This window comes from Solanum pennellii, chromosome 8, assembly GCF_001406875.1.
Source record: "Solanum pennellii chromosome 8, SPENNV200".
In the NCBI taxonomy this organism is placed as follows: Eukaryota; Viridiplantae; Streptophyta; class Magnoliopsida; order Solanales; family Solanaceae; genus Solanum; species Solanum pennellii.
In genome coordinates, this window is record NC_028644.1 from 14,437,658 (window position 1) to 14,446,780 (window position 9,123).

Genomic DNA, 9,123 nt, shown 5'->3' on the forward strand with positions numbered 1-9,123 from the left:
AAGAAAGGCTCTGGCAGCGTGAGGAAAAACATTGTATCATCTCTATAACTCTTAAGTGATGATTGTTTGTTAGGGAAAGTCCAAAGAAGTTGATTGAATTTTATATACACAGTTTATTTGTATTTTTAAATACATCTCAGAGTTACATTGTATCTTTGCATATACACAAAGTTGACATCATGTTTCAAACAACTTTTTCTTTATTTTGCACTTATTTTAAATTGCTTTTTATTGAAATGAGTTCAGTCATGTAGAGTTGAATTGAGATAGGTAAGTTCTTAAGATTTCCTTTCAAATCTATGATTGTGTTTTAGCATTCCAACTTCCTACTCGTACATTCAATGTACTGATGTCATGGACTGCATCTTTTTATGATGCAGAGGCAGGTAACCACGATCAGCACGCAACACACCGTCGATCCAGTGGGCACTCCGGATTCATTTGGTGAGCCTTCTCGCATCATCGAGGACTCTTTTTTACAGTGCTTTCAATATGTTATTGTTAGGATGATCGGGGGTCTTGTATAGACATCCCTATTTGTTTTTGAGGCTTTGTAGACAGTTAGTAGTTCAATTGTCTTAACATTATCATTCCATATGTTGTTTAAAGACTTTAGTTGTCATCTTATCAAAGTTTTAAATCTACTTAAAGTGATGATTATATTGTTAAGTTATGTCTTCCACTGAGTAAGTAAGCCATGTTAAGGATTCTCTTGGGTCCAACAATGGTTGTCAAGTGCCAGTCCCGCCTAGGTAAAGGATTGGGCGTGAAAAACTCGTATCAGAGCATAGAGTCCAAGAGTCTTAGTGAGAGTGTGAAGTTGTGTCGAAGAGTCCTAGTTATCGGTGTGAAGCACTCCACATGTATAATTAGGAAGCTGCAACACTTGGAAAATTTCTCACTTCTTCCACTCTCATTTTGTGCGTTAAGATTTTGATCTATAAAAAGTTTTCTCTGTAATTCATGCTTGCGTGTGTTTCAGATAATCATACCTCCATGAAGAGTAGTCAGAGGCCATCCAGCTAGGAGAATGTTGAACCTCAGGAACAAGGGGTACCGATGCACCTAAACTAAAACCCCAAAGGAGAAGTTAATAATGTCGAGTTCAGAGAGGCAATAAGGATGATCACTCAAGGTGTGACTAATTAGTTTGAGAAACACAGAGGATCTAGGAAGGAAGTAGTGGATATTTCAAGGATCCGGGAGTTCTTAAGGATGAATCCTCTAAGCATCACTAGTTCAATCACTATTGAGGATCCATAGAATTTCATTGAGGAGCTGAAAAAGGTTATCGATGTGATGCATGTAGGTGATACTGAGAGAGTTAAGCTAGTTCACATCAAGTGAAGAGTGTTTCTAGGACTTGGTTTGATCATTGGAAAGAGGGTAGAGATGAGGATGCACCACATGTGATCAAGTTGGGTTTGTTTTGAGGAGGCCTTCTTGGGGCGTTTCTTTTCCTGAGAACCGAAGGAGGCTAAGGTACAAATAACTTCTTACCCATAAGAAGGATTCTCTAAGTGTTGATGTGTATGGGATGAAGTTCACCCTAACTATCCTCATATGCACCAGAGATGGTTGCGAACACGAGGAGTAGAATGAGCTTGTCTATTGTTGGGTTGTCTCGTATGACGAGTAAGGAAAGTAGGGTTTTGATGCTAATAGGCACATGGATATTTTGCGATTGATGGCTTATGTGCAACAGTTTTAGGAAGAGAACGATAGAGAAGAGTTTAAAAACAAGAGGGCCAAGACAGGGAATGAGTCCGGGCAGCAGAAGAGTAATGCTAACCGTTCCTCTTTCCAACAGAAACAGAAGGGTCCTGATCCATCATCTATGAGTGTACCTTCACCTAAAAACAAAGGTTGGTACAATAATCATAACTTCATAGTTAAGCCTGATTATTCTCAAGGTAGCATGGCACAAGTTGGTAGTAAGTCTCTTGCATGCACCAAGTGCAGTAAGAACCATTTAGGTATTTGTCGTGAGGGATCCACTACTTGTTTCAAGTGTGGTTTGAATGGGCATCATTTCATGCGAGAGTGTCCAAAGAGCAAGTAGGGAAACGGTAATAAGACAATAGATCCCAGTCTTCTTTAGTTGCTCCACCAGACAGAGTTTCACCTAGAGGGGCTACTTTTGGTACTGTCGGAGGAACAAACACTTGTATGCTATCAATAGTTTTCAATCGCAGGAGGAGTCGGCAGATTTTATAACTAGTATGCTCCAAGTCATTGACTTTAATGTTTATGCTTTTCTAGATCTAGGAGAAAGTTTATCTTTTGTAACTCCTTATGTTGCTATGAATTTTGATGCTATTCCTGATAAACTTAGTGATCCATTTGGTGTTTCTACATTTGTTGGTGTGTCTATTCTAGCAGAGAGATTTTATCGTGATTTTCCAGTTTTTGTCAATCACAAGAGTATCATGGTTGATCTAATTGAGTTAGATATGGTAGATTTTGATATCATTCTTGGTATGGACTATCCTAACACCTGTTATGCCTTAGTTAAGTGTAAAGCTTGAGTTTTCAGGTTTCAGTTTCCAAATGATTCAGTCTTAGATTGGAAAATCAATTCAGCAGTGCCTAAGTGTCATTTTAATTCGTACCTTAAGGCAAGAAAGTTAGCTTCTAAAGGGTGTGTCAATCACTTAGTCCGAGTTGATGACTCTAGTTTTGAGATACTTCTTATTCAGTCAGGTGCAGTAGTAAAATAGTTTCCAAAAGTCTTTCCAGATGATATTCGCAGAGTCCCTCCTGAGAGAGAGATAGACTTCGGTATTTATATTCTTCCAGATACTTGTACTATATATATTCCGTCATATAGAATGACACTAGCATAATTGAAATAGCTAAAGGTGCAGTTGAAATATCTCTTTGGTAAAGTTTTTATTCAACCAAGATTCTCACCTTGGGGCGTTCTGGTCTTATTTGTAAGAAAGAAGGATGGTTTCTATAGGATGTGTACAGATAACTTTCAATTCAACAAGATTACCATCAAGAACAAGTATCCTCTTCCAAGAATTTATGATTTATTTGATCAACTTCAGGTTGCCACCTATTTTTCAAAAATGGACCTCAAGTCTGGCTACCATCAGTTAAGAGTAAGGCAATGTGGTAGTCCTAAGACAACATTCAAACCCTGTTATGGTCACTATGATTTTTTGATCATGTCGTTCGGTTTGACCAATGCACCTCCAACGTTCATAGACCTTATGGATAGGTCTTCAAACCTTATTTATATATGTTTGTTATCGTCTTCATTGATGACATACTAATCTATTCAAGAAATTAAAAAGTCATGCTAGTCATCTCAGAATAGTTCTCCAGACTTTGAAAGATATAGAGTTGTATGCCAAGTTCTCTAAGTGTGAGTTCTGGCTTGAGTGTGTAGAATTCTTAGGCCACGTTGTGTCTGGAGAGATAATTAAAGATGACACTCAGAAAATTCAGCCAGTGCAGAATTAGTCTAGACCCACATCTCCAACTAATATTAGACGTTTCTTAGATTTAGCTGGCTATTATAGAAGGTTTGTAGAGGGGTGCTCATCTATTTCATCCTCTTTAACCAAGTTAACTCAGAAGAAATTTAAGTTTCAATGGTGTGAAGCTTGTGAGAAAAGTTTTTAGAAATTGAAAAAGAGGTTGACCCTTGCCCAGTTTTGACCTTACCAATTTTCAGGAATTGAAATAGAGTTTGACCACTGCCCAGTTTTGACCTTACCAGAAGATACTCAAGGTTTTTGTGGTGTATTTTGATGCATTTGGAGTTTGTTTGAGTTGTGTTTTAATGCAGAATGGAAAGGTTATAGCTTATACCTCCAGACAATTGAATGTTCATGAGAAAATTTACCCAACTCATAACTTATAGTTGGTTGTTGTGGAATTTGCCTTGAAGATATGGTTTCACTATTTCCATGGTGTTCATATTGATATTTCCACTGATCACAAGAGTCTTTAATCTGTGTTAACTTAAAAAGAGTTTAATCTCAGACAAAAGGTGAGGATAGAATTTCTCAAGGATTACAGCATGAGTATTCATTACCACACAAGTAAGGCTAATGTTGTTGTTGATGCTTTGAGTAGGTTGTTTATGGGTAGTACCGCCTATGTAAAGGAAGAAAGAGAGAGTTAGCCAAAGATGTGCATACACTTGCATGCTTTGAAGCCCGACTAATGGATTCCACAGAAGGAGGAGTGGTTGTGATGAATAAGACTAAATCATTATTAGTGTCAGAAGTAAAAGAGAATCAATACGAAGATTCCATTTTGATTGAACTGAAGGCAAGTGTCCATAAGCAAAAAGTAATGACTTTTGAACAAGGAGAAGATGGTGTATTGAGATATCAAGGTAGGTTTTGTGTACCAATGGTGGACGGAATCCAAGAAATAATCATGGAGGAAGATTATATCTCCGGATAATTTATTCATCCGGGTTCCACAAAGATGTATCGTGACTTCCGAGAAGTGTATTGGTGGAATAGCATGAAGAAGGGCATCGCAGAATTTGTTGTTAAGTGCCCGAATTGTCATCAAGTTAAAGTAGAGCACCAAAGGCCCGATGGTGTGGCTTAGAATATAGAAATTCCATAATGGAAGGGGGAAATGATTAATATGGATTTCATTAGGTTTACCAAGGTCTCGCAGGCAACATGTAATTATTTGGGTGATTGTCGAATGACTAAATCAGCCCACTTTTTTCCGGTAAAGAATACCCATTTGGCAGAACATTATGGTAAGCTATATATTCAAGAAGTGGTAAGATTTCATGGAGTTCCGGTCTCTATTATTACAGATAGAGGTGCACAATTTACTACATATTTTTGGAAGTCATTCCAAAAAGGCTTAGGTTCAAAGGTAAACTTAAGTACTGCCATTCATCCTCAAACAGATGGGAAAGCAGAGCGCACTATTCAAACCCTAGAAGATTTTGACGTCATGTGTGATTGATTTCAAAGGTAATTGTGATGATCACCTACCTCTCATCGAGTTCGCTTACAACAATAGTTATCAATCGAACATCCAAATGGCTCTTTATGAAGCTCTTTATGGGAAAACATGCAGATCTCCTATTGGATGGTTGTAAGTTGGTGAATCACGGTTGATTGGATCAGATTTAGTTCATCAAGCTATGGAGAAGGTAAAAGTGATTCAAGAGAGATTGAAAATGGCGCACAGTCGTTAGAAATCCTACACCGATGTTAGGAGAAGAGAGTTAGAGTTTGAAGTGGATGATTGGAGGGATTAGTTCGTTGAGGAACCTACTTTCAAAAATGAATAAGATTAAAGAAAAGATAACCACATCTTTTTTAGTCCGGATAAAATTCAGACCAAGGTATTAATTTTCTTCTTAGTACTCTTTAATTTTTAAGTTAGCATGTTGTGATTGCATTGATTGATTTGGGTGTTTGAATTGTTGCATTTACACCCTTATCACAAAAATTTAATCTCATTCAAGGAAGAATGCTTCCAAGGGGGAGATATTGTAACATCTCGCAATTTGAAATAACTATAAAGAAGTTAGAAATTCGAAATAGTCATGTTTTGAAAGAATATAAAAATCTAGAAATTAGTTAAGTGTGAAAAAGTTTAGTTTTGGTAAACTTTAAACAGCTATAACTCCTATCCGGTGATTAGTTAGGTGTAGTTCAAAATGTGGTTGGAAAGGTCTTTGAATAACATTTCCAATGCCGTAGAGCTTGCGTGATTCCAAGTTCGTATGAGTGAGTTATTCCCTTTGAAAGTTGGGTTGTTCGAATAAGATGTCACAACCCGAGTTTACACCCTGGACGTGGCCGACACTCAAAGACTATTCCTAGTCCCCAAGCAAACCGTCATCCTGGCTGCCTACAAGCGGAAGACTAACTTAAGCATACAAAAAATTAAAAATGAAATGAACAAATTTGAATAAAAATTAATATATTCAACTAGACATAAAATAGGAAAATTTAGTCTATAAAACATTTAATAAAATAAATGAATATTACATGCTTGTTAACTAAACGTATTATCTATGAAGCCTCTAACTGATAAAGATGGAAGTCAGGACAAGACCCATGATATCCTAAAAACTAACATAATTGAAAGGTAAATGAAATCCTCCTGAATGAAGGAGGTTCACCATGTATAACTCGAAATCTTGGATGTATCAATGAAGCTTATGGTGAAGATTCTGAATATATGTGCCTTCACCATGAGACGATGCAGGCCAAATGGCTCAGTACGTGGAATGTACGAGCATGTAAGGGGAATTATAAAGCATAACATAAGTTTGAACTTGATAAAAGGGAAACATACTTACCTCTTTTCAAATCAAGAATAAGATACTCAACTCAAAGATAGAATATCAACTCTGGATACTCAACTCAAATATTAATGTAGAATATGCATGCAATATATAGAAAGCTTTATAAAATAATAAAAGCAACTTAGTTCATTAAAGAAAATGTAATAACAAACTCAATTTTTACTTATATAAGAGAGTAATATAGTTTATGTGAACCACCATTATGAGCCTAAGTGATTATACAGTATATCTCCCACGCTGTCAGAATTGTCCTTTACTTTGTCGTCACGTAGAACATCCTCAACCTAGGGGATCCACTGCTAAACTTATGTGATCATCTAAAAAGTATGACCCATTAATACCCATGATGGCTATGTGGTTTACATGGAGACTTGAGTTAATATGAACTCTCATCCCCACATCGATTCTCAATACTACTCCCAAAATATGCTTTAGCTCATGCTTTTGAAATAAGTTTCTTCCTCTAGGTTGAGATAATTTGCTCAACATTTTAGCTTTAAAAAGCTCTCTTGGAATCAATGTTCCCTTTTTCTTATTAAAAACTCTCTTGGAACTCTTAGTATCCTCTTAATTTAAATGTAAAAATATTTATAAACTCTTAAGAATACTGAGTTCCCATATACCTCTTTGAAGAACAAAACTTCAACTTTACTCTTTCTCAACTCGGTACTCAAGTCTCTAAAACATATTTTAAAGCAATTTTTAAAAAGACTTCTTAAAACAGGGTTCATGTCGAATTATGAACATGAACAACTCAATTCAAGGTTTTCAATAACCATGCATAAAAATCAATACTTGAACTCAAAAACTCCAAAACTGAAGGAGTCGATGATACTACTCATCTCAAGAATGCTGAACTCGGAGGGTTCATGCAAAATTATGGGCATGAACTACTTAACTGAATGATTCAAGCTCGACTCAAAGGGTTCATGCAGAATAATGGACATTAAATACTTAACTCAAGGACTTAATGGGTAACATGTAATAGTCCCATGATTAGGAATAAGAAACTCAATACTCAAGACTTGAATTTGGAGATACTACTCCTCTCAATGATACTCAATTTATGGAGTTCATGCGGAAGTTATGAGCATGAACAACTAGTCTCGAAGATCTAAGTAACTAGATGGGAACTCATGTATACAAATCTTCTAATTTTTTACTTACTTCGTAAAAACTTAGTTCAAATCAATGATGGATCTCAAAGAATTCACAATTTAACTTAAAGGCTTTCTGGAGCTCTACTCCTTAATTCTCTTTTGAATATGAATTTGAATTCAAGAGTTATGGTTCATGATATGAAGGATATATGTGATATTTTAGACTAATTAATACATTCCGTCACTTACTTGAGTCTTGAAACAAGTTACTAGAAGTTGTAGAAGACTGCTCAAAAGGACTCGAAGGGGCTCTTTCAAAAAGTTTGGAAGAACTCTCAAAACTTAATGTATATAATTGCATAATTATATCAAGGTTATTATTCATGTTATTAATTATTTCTAAGTGTTTAGAAGTAGTTTAAAGTATTTAGAATCAAAAGGAGAGAAGATACACTTTAAATGAGCTTAAACGGAGCGACCGGGATCAAACTAAATGGGAAGGTGACCCTGAGGCTATGGGTGGCGCGGTTCACCAATGCCTGAAGTACAGAGTAGGGTTTGGGGCGCTCTGGAAGGCGTGCCGCGCAAGTCCCCAACCCAGAACATCTGCCGAATGTCCTTGCTCGTTTTCTCACCCTAACTCGCCTAAAATCGAATAATTTCTTCTCCAATCACTTGGATTTGATTACTTATCTTAATTACACTCTAATTCACTGAAAACAACACTCGGATTACTCAATTTCACCTCAATAATTCATCTAAAACCCAACACAACAAGATTTAGTATGAACCTCAAGAACACCTATCAAGAACTCATCAAGAACTTAAATCCTTAAACTTGATGGATAAAATTCGCTAGAAAATAACATGATTGGCATGTGGGTGAACTAAACCAACACTATGGAAGCTTACATACCTCTTAGGTATTAAACCCATGGTGAAAATCTGCAACAAAACTCAAGAACGTCGATGAACGCCTTCATCCTTTCATCTTTTTTCCTCTTTTCTCTTCTTACCTCTTCTTGAACACTCATCTAAAACCCTAGGTGTATATTAGGATTTTAAAACTGAACTTAAAAGTATTAGACTTAAAATAGTACTAAAAATGAATTAAATCTTACTGGATAAGGAAAGGACCAAAATGCCCCTCACTGTTTTTGGCTAACCTTCCTTAACTGGACAGTCTAACTTCAAAAGGTCATATCAAACTCATCCAAACTCGAAAATTAGCAAAATCAGCGTCGTTGTAAAGATAATTCGAAGATATTTTCTGTTGTATTGTTTAGCACACCTAACTCATTCTGTAATAGAAGTTATTGTTGTCACGACCGGCATTTAGACCCAGACGAGACCGACGTCGTTTACCTCTCAGAGGTCGCAGACAAGCCTACTTACGTCATTCTTACTTAACATAGGTTAATTTTAGCGGAAAATTTGAAAATTTTTGTTTATTAACATCATTTTAAAAGAAACTAAAAGAAATAGTTCAATTCTTATTAAGTGTATAATTGCCGAAATGGCACCAATACATAGTCTGAATAAAAATAGGAAAGAAACGCTAGTGGAACATGCTCCACTAGCTCAACTCTAGAACTAAGCTAGAAAATAAAACAGTAGCATCCTCGAAAGCATGAGGACCTACCATCTCCGAATGAATGCTGAACGTCCGATAACTGCAACGATGATCTTGTAGCTCTATCGTCCACCTGTACC